The sequence below is a fragment of the Prorops nasuta genome, unplaced genomic scaffold, assembly GCF_024137725.1.
Source record: "Prorops nasuta isolate Cenicafe-Biocafe unplaced genomic scaffold, Cenicafe_Pnas_1.2 PNAS00001, whole genome shotgun sequence".
Lineage (NCBI taxonomy): Eukaryota > Metazoa > Arthropoda > Insecta > Hymenoptera > Bethylidae > Prorops > Prorops nasuta.
Window position 1 is genome coordinate 3,665,102 of NW_027116798.1, and position 12,034 is coordinate 3,677,135.

At 28.9% G+C, this 12,034-nt stretch overlaps 1 long non-coding RNA gene across 1 annotated transcript; it reads left to right on the forward strand.

Annotated features, from left to right (window-relative positions):
• The first annotated feature begins 2,319 nt into the window (after positions 1 to 2,319).
• LOC136776714 (uncharacterized) lies at positions 2,320 to 4,893 on the forward strand. Its single transcript, XR_010823130.1, has 6 exons — positions 2,320 to 2,695; positions 2,774 to 2,968; positions 3,062 to 3,199; positions 3,749 to 3,911; positions 3,998 to 4,233; positions 4,327 to 4,893. It is a non-coding gene; the product is annotated as an uncharacterized lncRNA (long non-coding RNA).
• Positions 4,894 to 12,034: the final 7,141 nt, after the last annotated feature.

A 12,034-nucleotide genomic window follows, 5' to 3' on the forward strand; every position in this document is an offset into this window, starting at 1 on the left:
TAGCTAAATTTTGCATTTCGTTTTCTTGTCTACGGGATGAAAGCCGCAGCTCACGTTCTAATAAAGCATTTTCACGGCGTAGTGTTTCTAGTTCCTGCCTTATGTGCATTGGTAGGTTATCTCCACCCATTATTGTATCGGGAGCATCGCTCGTGTTCCGTATGTCCTGAATTGACTCCACAGCAGATACTTGGTTGGCAAGCATGTCGGGAATCTTTCTAATAATGTTTTCATCCGCTGCTAGCACTCGCTTTATTAACTCAGTCTTCGTACCAGATGATGTTAAATTCAATAATCGAAGTACGCTTTTCAGTTCTTGCACTGTATAATTCGACAATTCTTCAATAGCAGCCATCACTGCCGGATAAATACACGGGCAATAAATATTACGACCTCTGCTTATTGTTTCGTATTGTTTTGAGTCTTATTCACACAGTAACGGCTACGTACATATATATATCAAACAATATTTCACCTTGCGAGTAGAGGCAGGAGGTCAAATTCAAAGCTATTCGTCGGTTAGCTCCAGAAAGTTCCTCGAAAGAAATGGCCCATATGTACTTCAACCCACGTTTTCTAAGCAACACTCAATCTGTGATTCCAGACTCCACAATTAAAATACACCTCAATTCAATAACGGCATACTCCATCCAATGATTATTGGCAATAAAACCTAGTCTGTACGAGCTCGCATGGTCCCGGCACAATTTTAACAATTCCGATTATCGCGATTCGTTTTTCTCAGACTACACTCGAATCCCACTTCTGAATTCTGAGGGCGAATTAAAGCTTGGCGGAATCTTAAAATTACTCAGTTCTTTATTCAGCAATAAACAATAATATTCTACACTTTCTTTTTTCTCGTCGACGGAGTGTCGATTACATGTCTCTTAGGTTCTCCTTATTTCGACCAACTGCCTTTCTCAATTCTACATAGCTAATTCTCATGCCTATTCCTTTGCGCATGCGTCGCACACCCATCCATCATACACACTTCCATACGAATCACACATTCATACTGATTTGGCCAAAACTAGTCCCACAAATATTCTTCAATTTAAGCTTAAGTTTCAAAGTTTTCTTCGAATATAGGCTACAATTGAAAAATCATTGCAAATCTGCTGCTTTAGAATACTGCGAAAGACCAAAGACCCAGCAACATTATCCACAGGAACACATTGTGATTTTGCAACTCTAAGCTGTTCTATCAACATTCAAAAATATTGACTCATGGTTACGTAATGAGATGTGGTGTAAGTAAATGAATTTTAATATATTGGCTATTTCCTCTTAATGTATATAGTATATTTGAAACTTAACAAGAAATTAATTATATTGCGTAGAAACATTAACTGGATAATAGCAGACTGGCTTCTGAAAAATGTATTGCATGGCATTGGACAGATTTACGTAAATAGCTGTTTCTTAGACTTGTGGCAGTAGAGCTGTCAAGAGCACTCAGAGGTTCTGTTCCAGCATCATCAATTGGAAATAGGTATGAAAGCTTGTCACTATTGATATTAGGTTTCTGCAAAAAAATTTGAGTTAACGATTATCTATTTTAACAATGAATTGCATCTTCTTTATTCGTAGAATCTTATTGCGAACCGTAGTTGACTTGCAAGCTCCAATGGACTTTACGACTTAAGAATATAACTCCTTCTTATTAATATAAAAGTTAATGATGTGTTATTCTTGACAAAATATCAACAACATAAATTTCATTTAAAATATATATTTTCAATTATTTTTATACACCATACGTTACACAATAATAGGTTAAAATTCAGATACATGTTTTTTATACATATTTATAACACAACATGATTTTAATAAAAGTTCATCACTTATAAGTCTTTTTAATAAATTATTAAAAAATATAGAGGTTCAGTTGCACATTTTACTCACTATTGGCACTTGCTCACCTGACACTTCACTGTTAATAATAAAAGTTTATAACTAAGTTTACCTCCATTTGCTTATTGAAATTTTACCAATGCTGTTTTTAATTTCGATCACGTCTGAATACGTCCTACCTTAATCCCCTTTAACCCGGATCCGATCAGATCCATTCGCGGAAGCATCTAGTGTTTTTTCGAAAGTTGCAGCTCTGCAACTGGGTCAAACCCTAAAGGTACGATTTCACGGTAACCGGACATTTCGCCTAAAAAATTTGTCGTGTAGAGTATACTGTCTACGTAATGTTATGAAAGTGACTAAGTTTGCGCAGCTCTCGAGCGCCTCTAGTGGAATATAATGTAAATAAAATTCACAATCCGGCAACGTTGGCCAGAACTGTCAGATTACAGGTTGTTATTGTTTTGGTGATTCTAATTATCAGGTTAGTAATAATTATGTAATAAATTTTTTAAATTTAAAAGAAAACGATGCTTTGTGTAAATTGTTTGTTGCAGGTTACTTATAAACTCATATTTCCCCACTAGATTGATGTGCATAATTAAGAAGAAGTAACATTGGGTTGTTTTGCTGTCATATTTCATGTGTATGTTAAATATTGAAAAATACTCTCTGATTGTGTATAAATAAGGTAAAAATAGAAATATGCAAAATAGCACGATTATTGACAACAAGAATTGCGATATTTTGCTTATCAAGAGTCTTCAATAATAATATTCTCCTGAAAAGTATATAGTGGATATATCGAGCACTAGAACTTGATTTAATATGTCTGAAGGTAAATGATCTTGCATATTATTCAATGTATTTATAATTTTAAATGGTTTAATTATTATAATAACTGCTTTTAATGCAGATGCCATTATTGCAAATAGTGATATGCTATTAGTAGCGAAGAAAGGTTTGGGAGAATGCTAAGAAAGTGGATAATTTGACTGAAGTGCTTGAATAACTGAAAAAAGAATTTGAAAACTTCAAATAATAGAGGATGCGTGATTAATAGGCATAACATAAGCTGAAGAGAGCATACTCTTAATAACAGTTTCAATCGGTAAGCCAGAAATAGTTTTTTATCCTTATAAATCCATTTCCTTAGTATACCCGTATAAAACATTTGTTTAAATTCATAAATTGTTTTTTTCAGTTATAACTATAATACCACAATTTGTCAAGATACATAAAAATATGAGAAATGATAATTTGATAGCATCTTACCTTACTTAATGAAGAGATGAAGTCACCAGAAATAATGAGAGTCGAAAAGTTTGGATTGCATAAAAAGGTGATCATTTTAAGTATAAGCCTAATTATTACATGAATAATTTTATTGGATTTTAATTTTGCGACACTATATAGATTAGTTCTTTGTGAAAATTATTGAAGCATTTTAAAAATCTTGAAGAGTTTACGAAAGGTTTCCTTTCACTGTCATTAAGAGCTATTTAAAATTTTGTGCCGCAGGAGTTTCTATATGCTATTTGAGAGGAAAAGTGCAGTATTCAATCCGAGTCCTGTTTTATTGTGGTTTAGACCATAAATTACATTACATTTACTCGCATATTTTATGCAACTTAAAGATATAGCTTTTGAAATTTATAAGTGTCAGATTATTAATAAAATTATTCATTATATTAAGTATTTGCTATTGTAAAAGAAATGAATGCTTTATGTGTAACGTATCTGCAATAGTTTGATGTTATACACACTCACTGGAGCAAAAGAGGATGAAGCGAATAAACACAGTTAACATAATATTGCAGCGAAGCATTATATCATTTCATTTACACATGTGTGTTAAATATTAAAATGGTGATCCATTCTTTTTATTTAGATAAACGTTAAGAATACAAGGATGCAATTGACATAACTGTGAACAACAAGGATTAAACAATTTTGCTGCATACTGCATATGTATATTTGCTGAAAACATGCTGAAAATTAGGAGTTAGGTGTATCAGCAATACAATAAGCTCATTGAAATATATTTGAATAAGGTAATGATCTTTCATATTATATACTTAACATCTATAAAATTTAAGAAAATGTAATAATTATTATGATAACAATTTTTTTAATGCAGCTGTTATAAATAAAACCAGTTTTAAATTATTGCTGACAAAGTGATTTAGAAGGCTGCGAAGAAACTTTAAATGTATATATCATCTAACAAAGAGACCTCAGCTCACAGAAAGGGTACAGTTATGAATTTTCATTTATTTCCTGATATGGGTTTCATTGACTTTTGAAATCTTGGAAAGAGCATATTATTAAGAATATTGTCCAGCTGTAAGGCAAAAACTGCTTCATATCTTATTAGTAAGCTGATATATTCTCTAAATATCTCATTATAAATCACTTGTATTAATTTATCAATATATTATATTAAAGTTGCAAAAATTATAATTACAGAATTGGATCAAGAATAACATATATACGAAGATGGAATATGTATTTTGACAGCAGACTTACTTGGCTTCATTGAGGGTACCCATAGCAATATATTGAGATAGTTCATTAACAAAGAAGTTCATTATAAACTATAAAAGCACGCGAGTACAACAAATTCTTGTCGATTAAATATATTATTGATGACAGTGAAAATTAGCTCTTTCTGTAACTTTCAGTGTTTTGGGCAATGTCTTTCAACTCTTGTAAACCCTAACAAAGAACTCATTGTTACTGTTATAAAAACAGTACTTCAAATATTCTCCAAAAGAGTTTTCCGTGCTAAAATAGAATAAGCAGAATTCATCGTTGTGAATAACTGAAAGTTTTTGATAAATAACTATTCAATGGGAAAAATTTATTATAGGAGTGGAAAGAAAAGTACAAAAAATAACTGTAAATAATGTATTACTTTATATTTATGCCTTATATCACAAATACAGTACGTAGAAGTAAGGTAAAAGAGCGACTATAATATCATTAATTTAATTTTTTATTTAAATTTTTATAATATGTAACTTTTAAGGTTTAATATAAACAATACATGCATAATATGTTTATAATTATGATCTTATTATATATTTTCCATTTCTGAAACTCCTGCTTCCCTTGTTCTAATTTCTTCGTCCTTTTTTAAAGAATATAATATATGTAATTAGATGATTTCTTTACAAGAATGTACACCCATTAATTATAAATACAATATATATAGGAGTTTAAGCATGATATACCGTTTTACCCTTTTATAATGAGTAGAAGAGTGGATTATTCGATGAGGTCGATTGAAGGCCTCTTATGTATATTAATATAAATTACCCTAAACTCTTTATCGGATGATTGTATAATTTTTACTTTTGATTCGAATCGAAAACACTTTATTCCACAGTTAACTAGTTGACTGTGTATACATATAATCATGATTGATCTGTCATATGTATACGCTGAAATATTCTTGCATCTAGTCTCTGCAATTTTTTACATTGTATTGTTTTTTATCATTTCATTCATCCGTTCACTAGATTTTTCATTTTCAAGTTACAAATAAATAAGCGACTATGTACTTCTCTACACGTGCGTTTAAATTGTCATGCATTGTATATCATCACTTCAGCCAAACCAGCACCATTTAATATTTAGTTTTTATTTGAAAAATCTATCAACAACTAAATGAAATGGTTATTTTTCAATATAATTTGTCGGAAAGCCCTTGAGATCAGTTTCCAAAGTATTGTATAATATATAAAGGGATTTTTTTCGTTTTGTAAATTAGTGATTCCGAGTTATTGTAGGAATACATTTTTTTATTTAAACTAAAACTTAATAATACTTAATCTCTCTTTAAGGCGTATATGTCTGCTATATAGGAATTTCTTCGACTAGATCAAATTATCCACTTTTCTATACATATCAGATATAAGATATAACGCCTTTTGTCTAGTGTATATCTTATACATCAGATATCCTTTACTGTGAATAACGTAAATCTTGCACCTTTTATTTATAATACTTACATGAATTAGCTTATCAATTTTTTTCATGAATTTCTTATTAAAACTGGCTAAAGAAGTTAGGAAATCGAGAATAATTTCTGCTTCATTATCTTTTGTAACATGTTTAAATGCGTTTTTATATAACTCTATTAAATTTTTTTCATAATTTTTCGCATCATTTCTGCGTCTATTGACATTTTTATAATGCGTGTTCTCAATAGTGTACATAAATATTATGCCAGTTAATTTGTCTGTAAAAGATAATGATTAAAAGAATTTAATTGGTTTTAAGCACATTTTAAAACCACATGTTTTTGGTGATGAATGACTAGCTTCAATGAATAATATATTACTATTATGTAGCTAACACGAACATTGACTTTAGTCAAATATTTTACTTTCCAATTTAATGGCAATAATAAGGAATATATTATTCAATGTATCAGTATGTGTTCCATAAGTAACTAATTTACTCTGTCAAAAAATTGAAAAGACAAAAATAATATTCGTGCTAGCCATATAATTTATTCATACCTATAAACTTAAAGATATCTGGGTGAGATCCCATATCTTTTTTAAGTGCCCTATGATATCGTTCGATATTATTATTGGTTCTGTCGTCTGTGTTAAATACAGAAAGGGGTTTAAGATCTACTCGTTTCATCCAATAATTTTTAAAATAATTTAATAATTTTTCAAATCTTTCTGACATTTCGTCTGTTATTTCTGCGATAACTATCTGTAATGCCTGTTCAATTAAAAATGTCGGAAGTAGTGGCAAGTTATACAGATTTCTCATGATGAGTACAATTTTCATTTTATCCATTGGTAAAAGTTTTGAAAAATTGCTGAAAACTTTATATTTTTTTGCTCGCTTTCTAACATTCTGAAAGAAGTCTTAGTTAATTGCACAGCTATTGTCTTCAACTAGCCATATTTAATTGTAAGAACAGCCAATTCGTTTGCCGATATGCAATTATCGAAATAATGATATACAAAATAATGAAAAATATTTGAAATATACATTGTTTGACTTAAACTAAATTGAAAGACTGAAACCGCTAATATCGCCTCGAAACGTCATTTAAATATGAAATCCTTTTTAAGTTTTTTAATTTATATAATCTTCTGTGCTATTTCACGATCTCTCAAAAATAATAAGTGATTTTATCATTTCCTCCAATTGTTCCTATAATTTGCCTTGAAATTGTACAGAGTGAGGCAAAAGTGTAAAACCGTTTTAATATCTCGAAATGTAGGGGTCTTAGAGAAAATGTTGTAAGTAATAATCTGTATTATTTTTAAATATCTACTAGATAATGTGATTCGTTTAAACTTAGATGAAGTGATGAACGAAATTTGAAGGGCTCTTAATTTTTCAAGTGAAACACCCTATTTTATTAAATAGCATATTTTTGTAGCTTATCCCAAGAGCTTTCCAAAATTTTCTACCGAGCTATTTTATCATTTTGTCATTCATTAAATATTTAAGCTTCAATTTGTGTATAGGTGTCAGTTACTGAATTAGACAGATTGTGTGTGATGCACGCACGCAGCTACGAATACACACGCATAATCCGCTCAAATATTTGATTTCAATCGATATAACCAGTGAGCTATACAGGATAAAATGATAGTTTAGTATATATAGTGTTTTGGAAAGTTCTTCAGATAAGCTACAAGAATATGCAATAAAATTTGATGTTTCCGTTTAAAAAATTCAAGCTAACTTTGATATTTACTTCATCACTCTACCTACAGTTAAACGAATTACTGCATTAATAGATTTTTAAAAATATCACAATATTATTATATACATTTTTTTACGACTTTTAGTTTTTAAGATATATAGACAAGTTCTATATTTTTGCATCAATTTATATTATACATATAGATATTGAGGCTTAGTTGAAGTAGTGAGATTGTGCTGCATACATTGATAACAGTCGTTCATTTGCTTATTTAATATGAAATTAAAATATGCATTCAATTACTTAAAAAAAAAATAAATGTATATAGTTTATTATAATGAACGTGAGATAAACTATAATATTAATGAACTAAAAAATTTATATCCGTTCAAAAACCCAATAGAACATTCATGTCATCTTCAAATAACAATTATAAAGACTAAATTAATGATATTTTCCAATACTTCTCAAAGCCTAATTATCTTTTAATTAAAAACATTTTTCATATTTTATATATTTTTTTTAATATTTGACTGAGAACAATTAATTGCTGCCTCTGTGTACTTACATAAACAAAATGGAAGTAGCAACCAACAATTTGTGCTTTCGGGAAATGATGTTTCAATGCGTTTTGCAGCCCCTTTTCATAGTCGACATGTATTTGATCGGGATTTAAGTCGACAATTTTCAATTTAGTGAATAATAACATTTTTTCATACATTTTTTGGGTTTTCTTATTTGTTATCACCCATATAAAAGGCACTGCCTATATCAATATTAAAGTTTATAATATATAGAAAATATATTATTCAGAAATGCAAGATATATCCATATTATAAACAATTTGCAACGTTTTTGCCTCTAAAAACCGATAAATACCAGCAATCTACTCCCAATTTTTAAAAAAATGTAATTTTGGAAGGTCATTTCATGTCCCATTAATATTATAAATTTATCGTTCTTGTATTTGGTCAAATTTTGTTTCAATTTATTGATAAATATGTTTAAAGTATCGTGCGTTTCTTATCAAAATTAACAACTTTGACTTTTCATGTAAAACCATTTAAAAGAAATCATTTTTCTGTTTCTAAATCATTACAACATCTAGGCGTGTTCGTTTTCAGTCACGTTACGTACTTTATCTTAAGAAATCAAAACCCACTGTTTATTTCCGATTTCAATTAAATTTTGCATAAAATATAGCGTTAGAAAGAATAATACAAAATGTTTATTATTCATTAACGAAAAAGAATTTGAAGGCTTAATAATAAATTCTCTTTATTTTATATGAATTAAGGAATAAATTCAAAATTAATTTAATACCTATATCTACACAAATAAACGTTTCAAAAAAGGTACATTACACCATAACATATTAATATTAAAAGACTTACATATATATTGAGATGAAATAGTTTTCAGATTTATTATACATTTTGCATAAAAATTAAGAAATTTGCTTCTATCTTTCAATCTGTTCCGCTAATAAAAGATATAGAAATATGTATCTTTTCATTATTAATTGTCATAACACTAATAGTTTTTGTACATATTTAACGAAATCAGAAATTAACAATTGCGTAAGTTTCCTTTTAAACGATTATTGAAATTTAAATAGAAATTCTTACCTTATCGTTATGTTCGCTCATTAATGTTATCATTTGGAAAGCCTTTTTTATTTTTGACGTGATATCAAAGGTGCCATCCACGTAAAGATTTTTAAAAATTCCAATTAATTCTAACAATTTTTTATCAAACAATACAACGAAGGCAATATCGTTCTCTATATACTCTAAAACTGTAATTTCATGTTGACTATCCTTCACTTTAAATTTTAAATAATTGTTGAATGTCAAGTTATTCAATATCCTTTTTAAATTGTTAAATGTAACATCTACATGGGGGTACCGTTTACCTTTCCATCTTCTTACTGAACGACTGATTTTATGGAAAGGGATGATTTCTGCACCTGCGTGATTTCTGTGGAAAAAATAATATTATATATATATAATTCACTGAAGAAACAAATTTAATTGATTTTTTGTTCCGTAAGATTAGATGCTTCCACAGAAAACATCATATGCACAAACAATGGAAATTTAACTCCTGCCAAATTCACCTATAGGAATTTGTAAATCTCACATTACATTCATATTGTTGAAATAGTTCTAAAACGTGCCAGAAATCATATTAATACATAGAGATGTTTCAAGAATGTTTCTGAGAAGTATGTTAATTGAAGTTTATTTTCGCGATGATAGCCTCATAGAACCAGTCTTTAAGGAAGTCATGAAAAAGAATTTTAGATAAGAAAGTTATGGAATGTAGGGTATAAAGGTAACCGTAGCACACCCTTTTAACAATTAACTAAGTAAATCTTTCAAAGCGTCTGAACCGCGGTTGTACGTATATATACCTATCATCTATTATAGAGGATTGTATTTTCAATTCACTGCTCAAACTGAAAACAATTTTTTTTAACAGGGTGTTACATTTCTTAGACTGAATACCTTATAATATATTAGTAGATATCATTATTGCTAATTTAATAAATTTTACACAAAACTACATGTATGGAGGCTTATACATAAAGGTTTCCCGTAATTTTTTTGAAAGGAACAGCCCATTTTTTAATATATACATTCTTGTAGCTTTTTAAAAGGTTTCCAAAACACTACATATTATTAAAGCATAATTTAATTTAGTAGTTCACTAAAGATTCCAAATGGAAATTGTATGTAAGTGTGGAATAACCTGAATCAGCGTATGCGGCCGCTATGCAATTTCGATTTTTACATTCGTATTTCGCAAAAAATGGTTACTTACTTTAGACAGCACTTGTTATAAACATCCCTGGATGATGTAGAGGGCATTATATTTGAGGATTCAGCAAATTCTTTAATTTCACATTTAAATGTTTTACCTATTTTCTCATTTTGGTTAATTGTATGATTATGTTCTTTAATCAACCTAAATTCACAATTGCCATTTTTGTTGGAAATCTTCGCTCTACCAGGGCATGCATTTCTTAAAGCACATCTTAAATACCTAAGAAATGTATACATAAATTGATTTCTCTTTCAACCATATAATCCAAAAGAAAAATAGCATTTAATCCTTACGTCATGCAGGTACCGTCCTTCCTTTCATAATTTCTTATCTTGTGGTATGAAAAACCATCAGCAAATTCTTTTAAAATAGACATTTTTTTTAATTAAATCTTATTACAATACGTCTCACTGCGATTCCACAAACAATCTATGTTACTATGGTAATACTATTACATAATTAATGAAGTTTAAAAAAAAAGCTACTAATTAGAGGCTGCTAAAAAAAATAGATTAAAGTATAATGATTGATGTGTCTTTCATTCTGCAAAATAGCGGAATTCATATGACTTAAAAAAGTCATAAAGTATTCAGAAACCTCTATTTCCAAAACGAAAAACCCCTTTATATATCATACACAATACTTTGGGAAACTGCAATCTTAAGGTCTTTCCAACAAATTATATTGAAAAGAAAACCCATTTCATTCATTTGTCGATAGATAATTGGAACATAAATAAATATTAAAAGGTGCTGGTTTGGCTGAAGTGGTATACAATGCGTATTATTCTTTAAAAAAGGACGAAGAAATTAGAACAAGGGAAGCAGGAGTTTCAGAAATGGAAAATATATAATAAGATCATAATTATAAACATATTATGCATGTATTGTTTATATTAAACCTTAAAAGTTACATATTATAAAAATTTAAATAAAAAATTAAATTAATGATATTATAGTCGCTCTTTTACCTTACTTCTACGTACTGTATTTGTGATATAAGGCATAAATATAAAGTAATACATTATTTACAGTTATTTTTTGTACTTTTCTTTCCACTCCTATAATAAATTTTTCCCATTGAATAGTTATTTATCAAAAACTTTCAGTTATTCACAACGATGAATTCTGCTTATTCTATTTTAGCACGGAAAACTCTTTTGGAGAATATTTGAAGTACTGTTTTTATAACAGTAACAATGAGTTCTTTGTTAGGGTTTACAAGAGTTGAAAGACATTGCCCAAAACACTGAAAGTTACAGAAAGAGCTAATTTTCACTGTCATCAATAATATATTTAATCGACAAGAATTTGTTGTACTCGCGTGCTTTTATAGTTTATAATGAACTTCTTTGTTAATGAACTATCTCAATATATTGCTATGGGTACCCTCAATGAAGCCAAGTAAGTCTGCTGTCAAAATACATATTCCATCTTCGTATATATGTTATTCTTGATCCAATTCTGTAATTATAATTTTTGCAACTTTAATATAATATATTGATAAATTAATACAAGTGATTTATAATGAGATATTTAGAGAATATATCAGCTTACTAATAAGATATGAAGCAGTTTTTGCCTTACAGCTGGACAATATTCTTAATAATATGCTCTTTCCAAGATTTCAAAAGTCAATGAAACCCATATCAGGAAATAAATG